General features: G+C 41.8%; 1 protein-coding gene across 2 annotated transcripts in view; it reads left to right on the forward strand.

Annotated features, from left to right (window-relative positions):
• C20H20orf194 (chromosome 20 C20orf194 homolog) overlaps positions 1–19,109 on the forward strand; it is a 167,697-nt gene that overhangs the window by 729 nt on the left and 147,859 nt on the right. The gene's annotated exons all lie outside the window — the stretch shown is intronic.

The raw sequence follows: 19,109 nt of genomic DNA on the forward strand, positions 1-19,109 counted from the left end.
GACAGACACCCCTGCAACGGTTTCCCCACAATGGCTCCCAGACAGACAACCCTGCAACGGTTTCCCCACAGTGGCTCCCCTATAGGCAGCCCTGCAACGGTTTCTCCACAATGGCTTCCCTATGGACAACAGTTCTCTGTGAAGACCCTGTTATGACGTCCTCACCCCCATAGAACGTTTCTCCCAGGAAAGATTCTTCTACACAGAACCCCACAGAGGCTTTCCTATAAATGACTCACTCGCCTTCCCCATGGAATGTTTCCCCCAGAAACTGCTACCTCTAGAGAACTCACACCTCCACACACACAGTAGCTCCCTTGTGTAGAATCCCCAAATGGATTACCTAGAAAGCCCCCTGTCGTGGGTCTCTAGAGCCTTTGCTTTTGACAACGGCTTCCTTAAAGAGTGTCTCCTGCCCCCTACGTACATAATGACAGCATGTCCCCTATTGCGCGTATCCCCAGCTCCCCCTGCCTCAGCCTGCATCGCGACCCCCCCTCACTCCACAATGGGGAGCTCAGGTTGGGAGGAAGTGGAGGTATTAGGGACGCAGGAGGAAAAGCTGGGTAAATAGGGGAAAGAGGCTTAGAGCCCCCGAAAGCGGCGGGCGCCGGGCCCCTTACCGTAGAGACACAGTCCCAAGCTATCTCTGTATGGGGGGGGGTGATTGTGGGGAGGGTTCCCCGCCCCCTTTAGATATAGGAAGATCCGTTTCCGATTTCTGTGCCCTATGCCTTTGGTGCTGACCTTGTTAGTCTGGGCATGGTTTGTGATGGAGCTTTTGTGGGGCGCCGGCGCAGTGTGGAGGTTGGAATGATGGAGGGGTTGCAGCAGAGACCTTTGAGAGGGAGAGGGAGAGAGAGAATGCGAGCCATGAGCTTTGGTACCGCTAAACTGTCATTAAAACAGGAGAGGGTTTTGTTGTTGTTCGCTTTTTCTTATTCTGGCCACATAGCAAAGCAAATGTATTGTACTCTTGAAAGGAGGTTGCCAATCTACCTGTTAGAACAGCTTTTCTTATGTTCTTGTTATGGTACTTAAGGCATATGTTTTAACTTTCCTTGCTGATCTGTTTTTTGGGGTTGTTTGCTTTAACTAGACCAAATTATTGCAGAAAAGAAACTGATTCTTAGAAACCTGTTTCTTTTTTACTTCCCTGCATTCCTTTCCACATCCCAGAGTCCAATATATGTTTGTTGAACAAATAAAGGATAGGGAAGATGGGAGGTAGATACCAATGAAACATTGCATTTAGGAGTCCTAAATTGCTTCGAATCTGTCAAGTGACATTTTTGAACTCCTGCTCTGCCCTTCAATGTAATTCCTTGTGGGCTTTACAGTTCCAAGTTGAACTGCTTGTGGTAACCATCTCCAATCCTTTGCAACATTTCTGCCAGTTTCACTGTCTGAAGCAAAGTATTTGAACTTGTATAGACATTGCATAGGATACTTTAGATCAGCCATCCGTTAAATCTAGGCTCTATGTAGACTTGAGGTTTATCCCAGATCATCTTGAGCTTAGGAGTTTGGATTTGAGTCTATTGAGACCTTTAGGGGGAAAAAAATCATCTCTACCTTAGAATCCGTCTCTTAACTGCTGCCTTTCTTGTTTTCAGTAGCATGACCATGTGCTTTTTATTTATTCTTTTAAAGGTAGTGATTCTATGTTAACAGAAGTATGCTGGCTTAGTTTACTGATCATACCCGAACTCCAAATCCTCTGTCAAGTGGTTTGAATGAAACTTGTTTGATTTCAGACAAGGAATAGTGCAAGGAACCCCAAGGCCTAGCTGCCCAATACCTTTGGCGAAAGAAATTTGCTGAAGGCTTCCCTCCTTTCCCCACTTCTACATGATTGAATGTGCTTTTCTTGCCCATTCAAGCCTTTCCCTTACTCTTGACATTGAATGTTTCTAGCACTTTCCTGTCACCCATATATGGCTTGGCTGCTGAGTGATGAAAGGGGCAAACCTAACTGGTGAAGTGACATTCCTAAGACCCATAGATAGTTCTGCAAGTGTATGGTTCTAGCACGGTAGTTCATTTTCTTTTTTTTTTTTTTTTTTTTTTTTTTGAGACGGAGTCTGGCTCTGTCGCCCAGGCTGGAGTGCGGTGGCCGGATCTCAGCTCACTGCAAGCTCCGCCTTCCAGGTTTACGCCATTCTCCTGCCTCCGCCCCCCAAGTAGCTGGGACTACAGGCGCCCGCCTCGTCGCCCGGCTAGTTTTTTGTATTCTTTAGTAGAGACGGGGTTTCACCGTATTAGCCAGGGTGGTCTCGATCTCCTGACCTTCTGATCCGCCCGTCTCGGCCTCCCAAAGTGCTAGGATTACAGGCTTGAGCCACCGCGCCCGGCCTGGTAGTTCATTTTCACAGATGGAGAATGGAGATCAAGAGTTAAAATATTGTTGCTCAGAATTAGAGGCTTCTCTTTAAGCATGTGCTTCTCTTTAAGCAGGTGCTTTTTGGTTTCTGTCTCTTGAGCATGTAGTAGAATTGTACTTGCTTGCTTCTTTGAAGTTAGATATGGCCTTGAGAGTTGCTTTTGGTCAGTGAAATGCGTGGGAATACTGTGTAGCCTTTCATGATACAAGCTTCTGTTGTGTAGTTTTCCATTCTCTTTCCTTCTGTCATGGTAGCTGTTGGGGCTGTAAATGTCAGCCACACATCAGTCGAGGCCCCAGAGGGAGCTTCCAGGTGACCTGTGCTTGACAGGTAGGTTGAGCAAGAAGTGAAACACCACTGGGGTTTTGGAATTATTACCAAGGTATAAACTAACCTGTCTGGACCAATGCTAAGGAACCAGTGGAAATCTAGCTGAAATATACTTGGCTACTTCAAAATGTTTTTCTGTAGAGGGATCTGTTCCTGCTTGGGACTTCTTTAATAGTTTAAATTTCACTGTTTCTTTATATAAATAATGTGACAAGTACTGTGTTAGGTGCTGTAGATTCAGATAAATACGGCAGTCCCCTGCCCTCAAATAACTCTTGTAAATGGGAAGAGACAATAACAGTAAAAATCATAATATAGAATGGTGAGACATAAGTACTGAGGAAGAAATAGGGCGGAAGGAACAATAACACAAAAAGGCCTAGTCAGTTTTTGCCTCAGCTGTTGAAAGAATGGAGTTGCCATTTATTAGTATTAAGAACACTAGAAGAAGAAAAGACAGCGTAGCAGTGTCTTCCAAGTTCTGAGAGAAAATGGTTTCCTACCTCTGAGGTGGGAGAATAATCAGAAACAGACATTGAAAGCTCAATGAGATTGTTGATAGTGTGATGAGAACTAATAATCAAGCTGGGCATGGTGGCTCACACCTGTAATCCCAGCACTTTGAGAGGCCGAGGCGGGTGGATCACCTGAGGTCAGTAGTTGGAGCGTGGTGGTGGGCGCCTGTGGTCCCAGCTACTCGGGAGGCTGAGACAGGAGAATGGCGTGAACCTGGGAGGCGGAGGTTGCAGTGAGCCAAGAATGTGCCACTGCACTCCAGCCTGGGCGACAGAACGAGACTCCTTCTCAAAAAAAAAAAAAAAATTAACTAGGCATGATAGTGGGCACCTGTAATCCCAGCTACTCGGGAGGCTGAGGCAGGAGAATCACCTGAACCCAGGAGACGGAGGTTACAGGGAGCCAAGATCGTGTCATTGCACTCCAGTCTGGGCAACAAGAGTGAAACTCCATGTCAAAAAAAAAAAAGGACTAATAATCGACAATTAGATTCGATAATGTGGAGGTCACTAGTGACCTTGACAAGAACAGTTTTGGTGTGGTGCAGTGGGTTCAAGAGAAAATGAAGCCGGTCACCTGTAAGTCAGCTACTTGGAAGGCTGAGGTGGAGGATCCCTTGAGTCCAGGAATTCAAGTCCAGTCTGGGCAACATAGCAAGACCCCTGTCTCTCAAAAAATAAATTGATTAATTTACAAAGGAGAAAATGAGAGGAGAATTGAAGCCAGTCTGGGCAACATAGCAAGACCCCTGTCTCTCAAAAAATAAATTGATTAATTTACAAAGGAGAAAATGAGAGGAGAATTGAAGACACTGAATATAGACAGTCATAGTGATACTCTTTTGAGGATGGTTATAAGGAGAGCAGAGTAATGGGCTGTAGTTGGAAGATCATGAGGTTTGAGTTCTTTTTGTTTGTAGATGGGCAGACATGGTAGTATGTTTGTAAATTGATGGGCTCATGCAGTAGGGAGGGACAATTGATGGCTAAAGAGAAGAGACACTTGCAAGGTTGAAGTCCTTGAGTAGGTAAGATGGAATGGGATCTAGTACGTAAATGGGGATGTTGGCCTCAAGTTAGATAGGAGCAATGCAGACAATTCATTGGTGGCAGATTATGTGAACCCAAATGCTGGTTGGTGAGAGAAAGTGGAAGTTCTCTTCTGATTACTTCTGTGTTCTCAGGTAAATAAGAAGGAAGGTCTTCAGCTAAAAATGAAGAGAGGTGTCGGATTCATCCAAGAGAATGGGAAAGAATGAGTTGAAAATAAGGAAAAGTTTTAGAATTTCCAGGCAGCACCTAATGCCCATTTGATGTCTGTAGTTATAAACCTAGGTGAGACCCTAATTAGCATAGTTGTATGCTTTTCCTGCAGCTCTGTTGAGCTGCTTGGATGTGGGCAATGTGGAAGGGAATAGCTGAAGTAGGGTAAAGGGCACCACCTTTAGAAGTGGGGGAATCAAGGCACTGAGAGGTAAAGATTGTGGTGAATATTGAGATTATCATGAATTAACAGAATGACTAGGGATCTATAGATGTCTGTAACAGGGAGAGAGAGCAGGTAGTTATTGTTTGAAGACATGAAGAAATGATTAAAAAAAAAACATTTCTTAGAACCAAAGGACATACATTTCCAGATTGAAAGGACTTGCCAAGAATCTAGCACAATAAATTTTAAAATATCCATGTCAATACCACATGATCTCACTCATATGTGGGTAGAATCTAAAAAAGTTGATCTTGGCCCTGGTGGGAGGATTGCTTGAGCCCATGAGTTTGAGACCAGTCTGGGTAACATGGCGAGACCCCATCTTTACAAAAAAAAAAAAAAAAAATTAGCCAGGCTTGGTGGCATGCCCCTGTGATTCCAACTACTCAGGAGGCTGAGATGGGAGGATCTCTTGAGCCTTAAGAGGTCAAGGCTACAGTGAGCTGTGTTCATGCCACTGCACTCCAGCCTGGGGAACAGAGCGAGGTCCTGGGTCAAGAGAAAAAAAAAAAGTTGATCTTATAGAAGTAGAGAGTAGAATAGTGATAGTTAGGGTATAGCAGGGATGGGGAGATGTTGTTTGAAGGATACATAATTACAGTTGGATAGAGGAGTAAGTTTAAGAGATCTGTTATACAACATGATAACTGTAGTTAATGATGATATATTCTTGAAAAATGCAAACAGTGGATATTAAGTGTACTCATCACAAAAACAACTATGTGAGGTGATGCATTTGTTAATTAGCTAGATTTAACTTTTTCGCAATGTATATATACTTCAAAACATCAGATACACAAATATATACCTACAGTTTTATCTGTCAATTTAAAATAAAGATATCCATGTCACAGCATAGCATCATGAAATTTTCTAGCACCATAAAGACAAAAGAATCTAGATAGGATCAGGAATCCTAGGATTCTAGCAGGATTGGAAGCTAGGAAGTAGTGGAGCAAAGAGTGCCTTTTGAAGGAAAATAGATTCCCACCCAGAATTCTGCACCCAGCCAAACTCTCAGGCAAGTGTAAGAAAGGATGAAGATACTTCACACATGTAAATTCTCAAAATTTGACCTCCCATGCATGTTTTATGAAGAAGCTACTGGAGGATGTGCTGTAGCAAAACAATCTGATTAAGGATTTCCTATGCTGAGGTCCCTTCTACCATCTTCTATAGGAAGAGTCTACAGATCTTCCTATATGGAAAGGGGGCGGGGAACCCTCACCACGATCACCCCCTCCCCATACCGAGGTAGCTTGGGTGACATAGGTAGGATTTCTTTATTGTCAAGAGGGTCATGGGGAAGGACCTTCTTTATCACCCCTGGAAAGTATCAGGGGGCTGGGACTATTTTTAATTGCCATTTCCCACATTGTTTCCCTTGCTGCCTAGATTGCTGTCTGGCACGTAGAACTGGCTGAGTTTGAACTGTTATTGTTAGCTATTATGAAACACTGCTCCAATAATTATTTATTGAATGAATAGAGAATAATTACAGGTGAAGCTGTGGGCTATGTTAAATTTCATGGGTATTCAGAGAATGAAGAGTGGTAGTTGTGAGCTAGGTGGTAAGAAAGTGGTTCATCAGCCAGGTGCGTGGCTCATGCCTGTAATCCCAGCACTTGGGAGGCTGAGGTGGGTGGATCACCTGAGGTCAGGAGTTGAAGACCAGCCTGGTCTTGGAAAAACCCCATCTCTACTAAAAATACAAAAATGAATCAGGCCTAGTGGCGGGTGCCTGTAATCCCAGCTACTGGAGAGGCTGAGGCAGGAGAATTGCTTGAACCCAAGAGGCAGAGGTTTCAGTGAGCTGAGATCGTGCCACTGCACTCCAGCCTGGGCAATGGAGTAAGACTCCTTCTCAAAAATAAGTAAAAAAAGGAAAGTGGTTCATGATAGTGATGCTCTAGAGAAAGCACTTTAATTAAAGCCTCGCAGAGGTTAGTTATCTCTTCAGGTGTTTCTTAGCCAGCTGCCATTACCCCTGGTTCTCTTGGGGGATTTACAGATTTACAGAAGTAATAACTACAGTACAGATGGTCCCAGCCTTAAGAAAACTCAAAACGCAAAGCAAGCCAATGCCCTGGAATACCTGAAAATGTGGAGCTTCAGCCTCCAGTTTACTTGGATGCTGGCCAGGAAGGCTTGGTGTGGTGCCTGTAAAGGGTATGCTTGCTTAGACTTATATGGCTTTATTTCTGGTCCAGGGTTAGAGGCCTATATAACTTCCTTTTCACTTGTATCTGTGATGGCAGTATACTGAGGACTCTTTATTTAGTGAGTGTTGTGGCATTAATAGTACACAATATCTTAACAGTGTTTCACAGCTTGTGGGGCCTTCTCTGAGGTTCTGACCTTTGGAGAGGGGAGTGAATGAGACACAAATGCCCTTTAAGTAACACAGCTTAAATTATTGTTTTTGCCATAAAATTTTTTAAAAAGAAAGAAAAGCGAAGCAGGGTTTGCAACTTGGATATTTAAAATTGTTATCTGTGATTTTTTGCTCTGTTTTGAAGAAAAGGCAGCTCGTTTGGCATTCTCTTTGTTTTTAACTTTTAATTTTGAAATAATTTTAGATTTATAGATGAATTTCAAATATGGTGCAGAGTATTCCTATATACTCTTCATGCAGCTTCCCTTAATATTAAGATCTTACATATAACCCTGGTGCATTTATCAAAACTAAGAGATTAATATTGGTATAATAGATTTGTTTACTTAGTAAATTTTTGTTTACTTGGAGTTTACTACTCTAGCTTTTATTTGAATTTTCCCAGTTTTTCCACACATTCTTTTTCTGTTCCACGATCCAACTCAGGATTTCACATTGCATTTAGATTTGGCATGTCTTTAGTGGTGAAAGAAGTGAAGGAAAGGAATTGTGAATGCTTTGTGACTGAAGACCTGTAAAACTGACTTTACAAAGAACAGGTTCTGTAAGGAAATGTTAAGAGAATGCCAGAGAAAAGGAAGAAAATGGAAAATAAAGTGTTGTATACACTGGAATATAGTGAACAAACTTCCAGATAACATTTTCCATTTGTGATGGGTAACATTTTCTGAAGTTCTGGAATTTAGTTTGTAGAGTGTCATGCATACCAATTCATGAAATGTGTGTAGACATGAGTTGCTATTGGACATGAGTTTGAACCATTTTAGATAAGGTGGCCTATCAGGAACTAAGTTTGGCAGCTGGCAAGATGCTTAACAATAATGACTTTAAGAAGATGTCTGTCTAGTTTGAAGGCAGGCCAGTCCTGTTACAGAGTCATCAGTGAACCAGGCCTCTTCTATGTTTGTGTTCTGCTGTCTTTTAGCAGGTGGCTTCTATATTCACCGAAGCTCCATGATCATGGAATGGCTATAGGAACTCCAGCCATTATGTCTGTCAGACAAGAAAGGGAAACAGAAGGGGTTTCCTTCCTTGTTGAGTCAGTTCCCTTTAGAGAGCTGTCTTGGAAGCTTCTGCTTGATGACTTCTGTGTATGTCTAACATTGATCAACTCTGGAGGCAAAGGACGTGGACCTATTGTTGCCCCAAATAAAGTTGTACTCTACTAAGAAAGAAGAGGAGAATGGATATGGATTAGTCAACTGTTTATTTTTACCAGGGAGGTAGCTGTGTGGAATGAAGTTTACATTGCTTAGGATTACCAATGGCTCTAGTGAGCTACATGAAAGTACTGGGAGAAAATTTAAATCATTGAATAATTCAATGATGCCAGCACATTCTTCAGGCATATCACATGTGTCTGTGTGTTTGTCCCTTCAGTTTGAGACAGCTTATGGTCATCAGTCAACCATGTATTAGCTATGACAGCAGGAACATTGGCTAGCTTTTTTCCACTGCAGGTTATTCCTCCAGCAAAGACATCAGTGGGAAGTGTCATTTATTGCCTTACTGCACATCCCACCTTTTTGCCTTTTCTCCATATCTCTAGTTTTGCAAAGGGAGGTAAATGATTGCTGCGTTAATGCAGGGCCAGGTTTCTTAAACCCATATCAGTCCTACAATGAGCTCTTTTTAATCAGCACCTAAAGTCTAGATTAATGCCAATATGGCTTTTATTTCTCCTGCTGTTGATTCCCAAACCCCACTAACATTTTATTATGAAACATTTCAAAAGTACAGAAAAGTTTCAAGAATTGTTCAGTGAACATTTGTATATACCATACCTAGATTCTATACTTAATGTATGTGCTATATTTGCCTTATATAAGGCAGATCCTTTTCTCTATCCATCCAATTTTTTTTAATGCTTTTCAAAATAATGTGTAGACACCAGTATGGTTCAACCCTAAATACTTCCTGGGATTGATTTTAATGCTTTCCATTGCAAGTGACAGAAATCCAATTCAAAGGATTTAAGTAAAAAATGGAATATATTGGCTTATTTGACTGGAAAGGATAGTGGGGAGATAGACTTATAGGAAGTGTTGCTGAATCTAGTGCCTTAGGGACTGGAGCCAAGACTCTGCTATCAGAACAGTTAAAACTCTGTTGATGCTGTCTCTCATCTACTTCTCACTACCTGGTTGCGCATTCTCCTATGAATATATCTTCCCCAAGGCAGGGAAGGTGGTTAGCGTAGCCCCAAACCACATTCTTCCTGCACCATGATCCTGGAGGCCATTTCTCTTCTAGCTTTAGAGTGAGAGCCCTGGAAAGGACTCCACTTGACCTGACTTGCATCTGGATAAATCATGATGGGACACTGGCCTGGAAGGGGTCACAGGATGTATTACCAGGAGAGATAGAAATGGAAAGTGTGCTGAGTGGAGTATAGTCCTCAGAAAGCTTTCCCACTCATTCTCTGAGGCTGGCATAATCCTGGTACTTGATTAGGAAAGCACAAAGGAGAGCTACAAATACAAAAATCATAAGTAAAACAATAGTATATTGAATCTAGAAGTATGGTAAAACAACAGTACTACTTCATGCACAAGTAGGCTTTGTCCAAGAAATGCAAGAATTGTTCATTATTAGGAAATCTATTAATGAAGTTAATAGACTGGTAGATGCTCCCCCAAAAAAAAATCTGCTTAAAATTTAACACTCATTCCTGATTTAAACCGCAAATATAATAAAGTTCCAGCTAATGTAATAAGATAAGCAAAAGAAATAATCATCTATTGAGTGGATTATTACAGTAGACTCTTTTTTTTTTTTTTTTTTTTTTGGAGACAGGGTCTCACTCTGTCACCCAGGCTGGAAGGCTGGAGTGCAGTGGTGTGATCTCCACTCACAGCAACCTCTGCCTCCCAGGCTCAAGCAATCCTCCCAACTCAGCCTCCTGAGTAGCTGGGACTACAGATGTGTGCCACCACACCTGGCTAATTTTTGTGTTTTTTGTAGAGACAGGATTTTGCCATGTTGCCCAGGCTGGTCTCAAACTCCTGGGCTCAAGCAGTCCGCCCACCTTGACCTCCCCCAGTGCTGGGATTACATGTAGGCATGAGCCACCATGCCTCTCCAGCAGTAGAGTCTTAATTGGTCTCGCAGGTTCAACTTTTATCCCCCTTCAGTCTGTTTTCAACATAGCAAATAGAGTGATATTATTAAAATGTACGTCTTTTCTTATGTCATACCTCTTTTTGAAGCACTCTAAGCACTACAAGTAAAAGCTGAAATAATCAAGTACTAGACCTTAACTAATCTTCCCCCCACACACATACTTTTTTTTTTCCTTTTCATCTGCTACTGTTTTCCTCACCTACTCTGCTCCAGCCACACAGGCTCAGTGACACTCCCTTCAGGGCTTTTGCCCTTGCTGCATAGTTTGTGCTCTTATTTCCTTTAGGTCTTCATGCAAAGGTTTTCTTGATGAGGCCTTTCCTCATCTTTGAAACTGCACTCTACCCTCCTCTTAGGACTCACAACCTCCCACTTATCACCATATGACAAGTATATTTTACTTACTTATTTAGTTTGTCTCTCCTCCCTCACGCCTCCCTCCCTTAAAATTAAGTTCTGGTTTTGTTTCAAGGATTTTTTGTCCTTTCATTCATTGCTAAATCCCCAGTGCTCTGAACAGTGCCTGGCACACAGTAGGTGCTCAATAAAAAGTTGATGAATTAATGAGTTGAAATAAAAACTGTAAATAAATTATAAATAAAAAAAGAGAGAAAACTGCTTTGATTTACTAGCCAGAAAACTTAAGACAATAGACAAAACTGTTAGGACTAATTAGAGTTTAGCAAGTTCTTTAAAAAAATGCAACGGACTCTGTTTTAGTCTGTTTTCATGCTGCTGATAAAGACATACCTGAGACTGAGCAATTTACAAAAGAAAGAGGTTTATTGGACTCACAGTTCCACATGACTGAGGAGGCCTCACAATCATGGCAGAAGGTGAAAGGCACATCCTACATGGCAGGAGACAAGAGAAGAGAGCTTGTGCAGGGAAACTCCCATTTTTAAAACCATCAGATCTCATGGGACTTACTCACTATCATGGGAACAGCACAGGGAAGAACCCACCCCCATGATTCAATTACCTCCCACCAGGTTCCTCCCATGACTCATGGGAATTATGGGAGTTACAATTCAAGATGAGATTTGGGTGGGGACACAGCCAGTCCATATCAGATTCCTGATGACATTCAAATTACAAGTTCAAGTGATTCTCCTGCCTCAGCCTCCCAAGTAGCTGGGATTACTGGCATGTGCCACCACACCCAGCTAATTTTTATATTTTTAGTAGAGACGAGGTTTCACTATGTTGGCCAAGCTGGTCTTGAACTCCTGATCTCGGATGATCCACCTGCCTCAGCCTCCCATAGTTCAGGGATTACAGGCGTGAGCCACTGTACCTGGCCCAATACAACTTTTAAAATATGATGAAATATGTAAATTATTCTGAAGAAACTGAAATGACTGACTAGAAAGTAGGTAAAGAATGTGACTATGCACTCACAGAAAAAGAAATGTAGATAATCAATAAACATTTGACAACTTCCCTTGCAATTAGGGAAGTGTGAGTTGTAACTCAGAATTCTAGCTACTAATTTGGCATTAGCTGAAGAGTGGTAACACATAATTTAGAAACTTGTGGGAAACAGGTACTCTGGCATATTATAGGTAAATGGTTTAAAAGAACAATTCGGCAACACCTATCAAAATTTAACATGCAGGCACCTTTTAACCTGGCAGTGCTACTTTTAGGTCTCTTCCTTGCAGAAACTTTTGTGTTTGTGCCAAAGATGGACATAAGTAAAAATCCTGAATGTTCAATCATAGCAGCTGGTTAAATAAAAACAAAAGAACACAGTACAACAGTTTTATTTGATTTATTTTTTATTTTTGTTTTGTTTTGTTCAAAACAAGATGTCATTCTATTGCCTAGCCTGGAGTGCAGTGGCTCGATCTGGGCTCATTGCAGCCTCAACCTCCTGGGCTCAAGCAATCTCCCCACCTCAGCCTCCTGAGTAGCTGGGACCATAGGCATGCTCCTGTGACCACCGTGCCTAAGTTTTTGTAGAGACAGGGTTTTACCATATTGACCAGGCTGGTCTCGAACTCCTGAACTCAAGAGGAGAATTGCTTGAACCCAGGAGGCAGAGGTTGCAGTGAGCTAAGATTGTGCCACTTTACTCCAGCCTGGACAACAGAGCAAGACTCTGTCTCAAAAATAAATAAATAAATAAATAAATAAATAAATAAATAAATAAATAAATAAAAGGTATTCAACATCATTAGTGATAAGATTTGAGCCACCGCAACTGGCCAGCAGTTTTTTTTTTTTTGGAGACAGAGTCTTGCTCTGTCGCCCAGGCTGGAGTGCAGTGGCATGAGCCCGGCTCACTGCAAGCTCCGCCTCCTGGATTCAGGCCATTCTCCTGCCTCAGCCTCCCGAGTGGCTGGGACTACAGGCACCTGCCACCACGCCCGGCTAATTTTTGTATTTTTATTAGAGACGGGGTTTCACCGTGTTAACCAGGATGGTCTCGATCTCCTGACCTCGCAATCCGCCTGCCTCGGCCTCCCAAAGTGCTGGGATTACAGGCATGAGCCACCACGCCCGGCCGTGGCCAGCAGTTTTAAAAATGAGATTCAGTTGTACGTACTAAGCTGGAAAGATCTCCGAGGTATAATGTTAAGTGAAAAAAAGCATGTTGCAGAGCAGTGACATATTTTATTGTTTTGTTTATGTAAAAACAAATACTTCCCCAACAAAAAAACACCCAAACTATGTGTTACTGAGAGTTGCATACCAAATTGTTCGTGTCAGTTTTCTATGAGATGAATCAGAATGGTATATGAGGATTCACTTTGTAAAACATTCAAAACACAAATTGTACAGGATATAAGAAGAATATATAGTATTTTAATTGTTTAATTTCAAGATAAAGAAAGCATCAATCTTGGAGAAAAACAGGGTAAAAATAAAATTTCCAATTTTTTTCTTCATTTCCAGAGAAGCAGGTTAATGAAATATAAACAAACAGGAAAACATACTGGCTGTTCATGCAGCAGTTGTTATAAAAGCAGTGAGCAGTGAGTTAACTATTTACATATAAGATGGGAAGAACAGAGATGATTGTTTAGAATTCAAGTATATTGTACCCATGACTGGCTTTATTGTCAGGAAAACAGTGGGGTTCAGCAGAAAGAAAAAGTTCAGAGTCAGGGTACCTGGTCATTTAGGTTCTGATGATGTTTATCTTTACTTAGCTTTGTGATCTTCGGCAAACTACATCTGTTTAGCTCTTGGTTTCTTCTTGTCTGTCAGTCATCTATCATGTCTAAATTCTGAGTCTGAATCCAATGAAAATCAGAAATAAGTTATAATATGAAAGCAGCATCTTTAAAGTAAGCTGCGTTATTGGATCTGCTGAGTCTATGCGTCTTCTAAATGTGAAACTTATAAAGTCATTGGTGACCATAGACTGTCTACCCAGGATGTGCCAGCCATGCTCAGGTAGACCTAGGGGATAGAGGGCAGTGTCATTGCTGGGTATGGTATATGTTTGAAAAAATTTTTTTCTTCCTTTTTCTTTCTATAGATAGAGTCTCACTCTCACCCAGTCTTGAGTGCGGTGGCGCAATCACTGCAGCCTGGAACTCCTGGGCTCGAGTGATCCCCCCGCCTCAGCCTCCTAAGTAGTTGGGACTTCGGACGCATACCACCATGCCTGGCTAATTTTTTTATTTCTATTTTTTGTAAAGATGAGGTCTTGTTGCTAAGGCTGGTGTTGAATGCCTGGCCTCCCAGAGTGTTGGGATTACAGACGTGAGCCACCGTGCCCGATCTTTGAATATTTCTATTAAAAGAAAAAAGATGGCCGGGCGTGGTGGCTCACGCCTGTAATCCCAGCATTTTGGGAGGCCGAGGCGGGTGGATCACCTGAGGTCAGGAGTTCAAGACCAACCTGACCAACGTGGAGAAACCCGTCTCTACTAAAAATAATCAACCAGCTATGGTTGCGCATGCCTGTAATCCCAGCTACTCAGGAGCCTGAGGCAGGAGAAACGCTTGATCCCCGGAGGCAGAGGTTGCAGTGAGCCAAGATCACCCCATTGCACTCCAGCCTGGGCAACAAGAGTGAAACTTCGTCTTAAAAAAAAAAAAAAAGAAGAAAAAAAGACTGGTTGGATACACAACAAACTCATAGTGGTGACCTCTAGGGGGTGAGGATCAATGATGACTTTAGGTTTTTAGGTAATATTCCCTTTTCTCCCTCAAAATAGACAGTAAATATTCAACATACATAATTTTTAAAAGCCGTAATGTGGAAAAATGCAAATATGCCGAAATGTTAACAGTGGTTAATTCTGGCTACTGGGAGTCATTGTGGGTTTTTAAATACTTACTAGGTTTTCTTTTTTTTAATTAAAAGGTAAATAATTAAGTGACACATTTCATGGTTCAGTGATGAATAAAAGACTATCTTCTGGTTAATAATTAAATTTGGGAAGCAAGAAAATATACAAAGGAAAGAAAATTTAGTTTCACCATTTGATAATAAAATAAGAAACACTAATTAGGACAATTTATTTCTGAGAAGAAGATCTTTCTGCATTTTTATATGCTTGCACTTTATTTGGATAACATAGTTGTGGAAAGGAAACTGTTTTCAATATTGTCTTGGCTTTGTACAGCAGTAGTTGGGGAGCTGGTTTTTTTTTTTGGTCACCTGACCTTTTCATGCTTTTGTCACTTGCTGGTTGTAACTTTAAAAACCAAAGAGCTCTGGGTAACCTTGGCAGCAAAGCAGCCTACTGTATGATGGGTTGGGAAATGGGCCAGAGGACCAACTCGATGAACTATTTCTAGTGCAGAGAATGATTGCGAGATCAGCCTTCTACTAAACATGAAAAAGTGGGGAGAGGCAGGCAATCTTCATTGCCCAGAAAAAGTTTTTATCACTTTAATCTTGATCGTCTTTCTGTTTCAGCCTTGCTGCTTCTGAGACTTTCTTTCCTCTCACCCCCATATTTTTATTATGAAAATGTTCAAACCATATATAAAATGTGAGAGAAGGCCAGGCACGGCGCCTCACACTTGTAATCCCAGCACTTTGGGAGGCCAAGGCGGGCAAATTGCTTGAGGTCAGGAGTTTGAGACCAGCCTGGCCAACATGGTGAAACCCTGTCTTTACTAAAAATGCAAAAATTAGCTGGGCATGGTGGCACGTGCCTGTAATCCCAGCTACAGGGAGACTGAGGCAGGAAAATCACTTGACCCCGGGAGGTAGAGGTTGCAGTGAGCCAAGATCGTGCCACCGCACTCCAACCTGGGCAACAGAATGCGACTGTCTTCAAAAAAAAAAAAAAAAAAAAAAGTGGGAGAATAGTACAATGAGTATTTACTGTACCCAACAGATAGATTCAACAATTTTTAACATTTTGCCATATGTGGTTTGTCTTTTTTCTTTTCCTCAATCTGCCTTCTTCTATGTTAAACCTTTTTGAAGTAAGTTGCAGACATCATGACATTTCACTTCTTTTTTTTTTTTTTTTTTTGAGACGGAGTCTCGCTCTGTTGCCCAGGCTGGAGTACAGTGGCCAGATCTCCGCTCACTGCAAGCTCCGCCTCCCGAGTTTACGCCATTCTCCTGCCTCAGCCTCCCGAGTAGCTGGGACTACAGGCGCCTGCCACCTCGCCCAGCTAGTTTTTATTTTTTAGTAGAGACGGGGTTTCACCGTGTTAGCCAGAATGGTCTCGATCTCCTGACCCCGTGATCCATCCGTCTCGGCCTCCCAAAGTGCTGGGATTACAGGCTTGAGCCACCGCGCCCGGCCGACATTTCACTTCTAAATATTTCCTTATGCATCTAAGATAAAGGACATCCTACTACATAACCATGATAATGTTGCCATACCTAAGAAAATTAACAGTAGATCCCTAATGGCATCAAATACACAGTCCATATTCAAGTTTTCTTAGATATCTCACAGATATTTCCCTGTTTTTGTTTCTGTTTTTCTTTTTTGAGATGGAGTCTTGCTCTGTTGCCCAGGCTGGAGTGCAGTGGCGTGATCTCGGCTCACTGCAGCCTCTGCCTTCTGGGTTCCAGTGATTCTCCTGCCTCAGCCTCCTGAGTAGCTGGGATTATAGGCACACGCCACCATGCCTGGCTAATTTTTGTATTTTTGGTAGAGACGGGGTTTTACCATGTTGGCCAGGCTGGTTACAAACTCCTGACTTCAGGTGATTCTCCCGCCTTGGCCTCCCAAAGTGTTGGGGTTACAGGCGTGAGCCACCATGCCTGGCCTGTTTTTCTTTTCTAAAAAAAAATTAAAGTTCATAGATTGCATTTTGTTGTTATTCTTTAATCCCTTTTACACTATAAGAATTTTCCCTCTCTGTTGTTTTTGTTTGATATAACGCTGACTTTTTAAAAACTATTTCTCTTTTTTTTTGGTAGAGACAGGGTCTTGCTATGTTGCCCATGTTGGTCTCAAACTCCTGACCTCAATTGATCCTCCCACCTCAGCCTCCCAAAGTGTTGGAATTACAGGCATGAGCCACAATACCCAGCTGACTTTTTTTAACTTCTAAAAAAATTTTAAAAATTGGCCAGGTGTGGTGACTCACGCCTGTAATCCAGCACTTTGGGAGGTCAAAGTGGCAGATTGCTTGAGCCCAGGAGTTCAAGACCAGCCTGGGCAACATGGCGAGACCCCGTCTCTACAAAAAAATAGAAAAATTAGCTGGGTGTGGTGGTGTGCGCCTATAATCCCAGCTACTCGAGGCTGAGGTGGGAGAATCACCTGAGCCCAGGAAATTGAGGCTGTAGTAAATCGTGATCAAGCGACTACACTCCAGCCTGAGCAACAGAGTGAAACCCCATCTCAAAGACCATTTTTTAACAACTGTGTTAAAATACACATACCGAGGCCAGGTGCAGTGGCTCACACCTGTAATCCCAGCACTTTGGGAGGCCAGGAGGGCAGATCACCTGAGGTCAGGAGTTTGAGACCAGCCTGGCCAACATGGTGAAACCTCGTGTCTACTAAAAATATAAAGAAATTAGCTGGGTTGGGAGGCAGGCTCCTGTAATCCCAGCTGCTTGGGAGGCTATGGCAGGAGAATCACTGGAGCCCAGGAGGCAGAGTTTGCAGTGAGCTGAGACTGCACCATTGTACTCCAGCCTAGACAACAAAAACGAAACTCTGTCTCAAAAAAAAAAAAAAAAAAGAAAAAACCAAGAAAAATACACATACCATAAAATTTACCGTTTTAGCTGTTTTTAAGTGTTCAATTCTGTGGCACTAAGAACATTCACATTGTTAAACTAAAATCACCACCATCCATCCACACAACCTTTCATCTTGCAAAACTGAAACTATACCTATTAAACAGTAACTCCCCATTCCCTCTCCCATCCAGCACCTGGCAACCACCATTCTACCTCCCTTCTATCTCTGTGAAATTGACTATTCTGGGTACCTCATAAAAAAGTAGAGTCATACAGAATTTGTACTTTTATGGCTGGATTTCACTTAGCATAATGTTCTCAAGGTTCATCCATATTGTAGCATGTGTCAGAATTTCCTTTTTAAGGCTAAGTAATGTTCCATTGTGTGTATATATCATATTTGGTTTATCACTTTGGGTTGCTTCCATCTTTTGGCTGTTGCAAATAGTGCTTCTATGAAGATGGGTATGCAAGTATCTCTTTCAGTCCCTGCTTTCAATTCTTTGGAATTTATACCCAGAACTGGAATTTCTAGGTCATGTGGTAATTCTATTTTTAATTTTTTAAGAAACTGCTATACTGTTTTCCATAGTGGTTGCACCATTTTACATTCCCACCAGTGGTGCATAAAGGTTCTAATTTCTCCAAATCCTTGATGGCACTTGTTATTTTCTAGTTTTTTGATAGTAGCCTTGCTAATGGATATGAAGTAATATTTCATTATGGTTATGATTTGCATTTCTCTAATGATTAGTGGTGTTGAGTTTCTTTTCATGTGCTTGGCCATTTCCATATCCTCTTCGGAGAAATGTCCTTTGCCCTTTTTTTATTTGTTTGTTTTGAGACAGGGTCTTCCTCTGTTGCCCAGGCCAGAGTGCAGTGGTGTGAACACAGCTCACACTGCAGCCTCAACCTCTTGGGCTCAAATGATCCTCTCACCTTAGCCTTGTGAGTAGTTGGGACTGCAGGCACGTGCTACCACATCCAGCTAATTTTTTTTTTTTTTTTTTTACTTTTTGTAGAGACAGATTCTCCCTATGTTGCCCAGGCTGGTCTCAAACTCATGGGCTCAAGTGGTCCTCCACCTCGGCCTCTCAAAGTGCTGGGATTACAGGCATGAACCACCTGCCTGGCTTCATTGCCCATTTTCGAATTGGATTTTTTGGTGGTGGTGGTTGAGTTATATAGATGGATTGTCTTTTTACTCTGTTGTTTGTATCATTTGATGCACAGAAGTTCTAAATTTTAAATGTCTAGTTTATATATTTTTTAATTTGTTGCCTGGCCTTTTGGTGTCATTTTCAAGAATTCATTGCCAAATCCAATGTCACAAAGATTTTCCTTTGTGTTTTCTTATAAAAGTTTTATAGTTTTAGGTCTATGTTTAGGTCTTTGATCCATTTTGAGTTAATTTCTTTATATGGTGTATGGTAAGGTCCAACTTCATTCTTTAGATATCTAGTTTTCCCAGCACCATTTGTTTGAAAGACTTCTTATTGAGTGGTTTTGGCATCCTTGTCAAAAATCTTTTGACCAGGTATGTGAGGGTTTGTTTCTGGTCTCTTTATTCTGTTTCATTGGTCTGTATGTCTGTCTTATGCCAGTATCCCACTGTTGATGACTGTAGCTTTGTAATAAGTTTTAAAATCGGGAGTGTGAGTTCTACAGCTTTGATCTTTATCAAGATTGTTTTGGATATTCAGAGTTTCTTAAGATTCCATATAAATTTTAGAATGGATTTTTC

This window comes from Piliocolobus tephrosceles, chromosome 20, assembly GCF_002776525.5.
Source record: "Piliocolobus tephrosceles isolate RC106 chromosome 20, ASM277652v3, whole genome shotgun sequence".
NCBI classification, from domain to species: Eukaryota; Metazoa; Chordata; class Mammalia; order Primates; family Cercopithecidae; genus Piliocolobus; species Piliocolobus tephrosceles.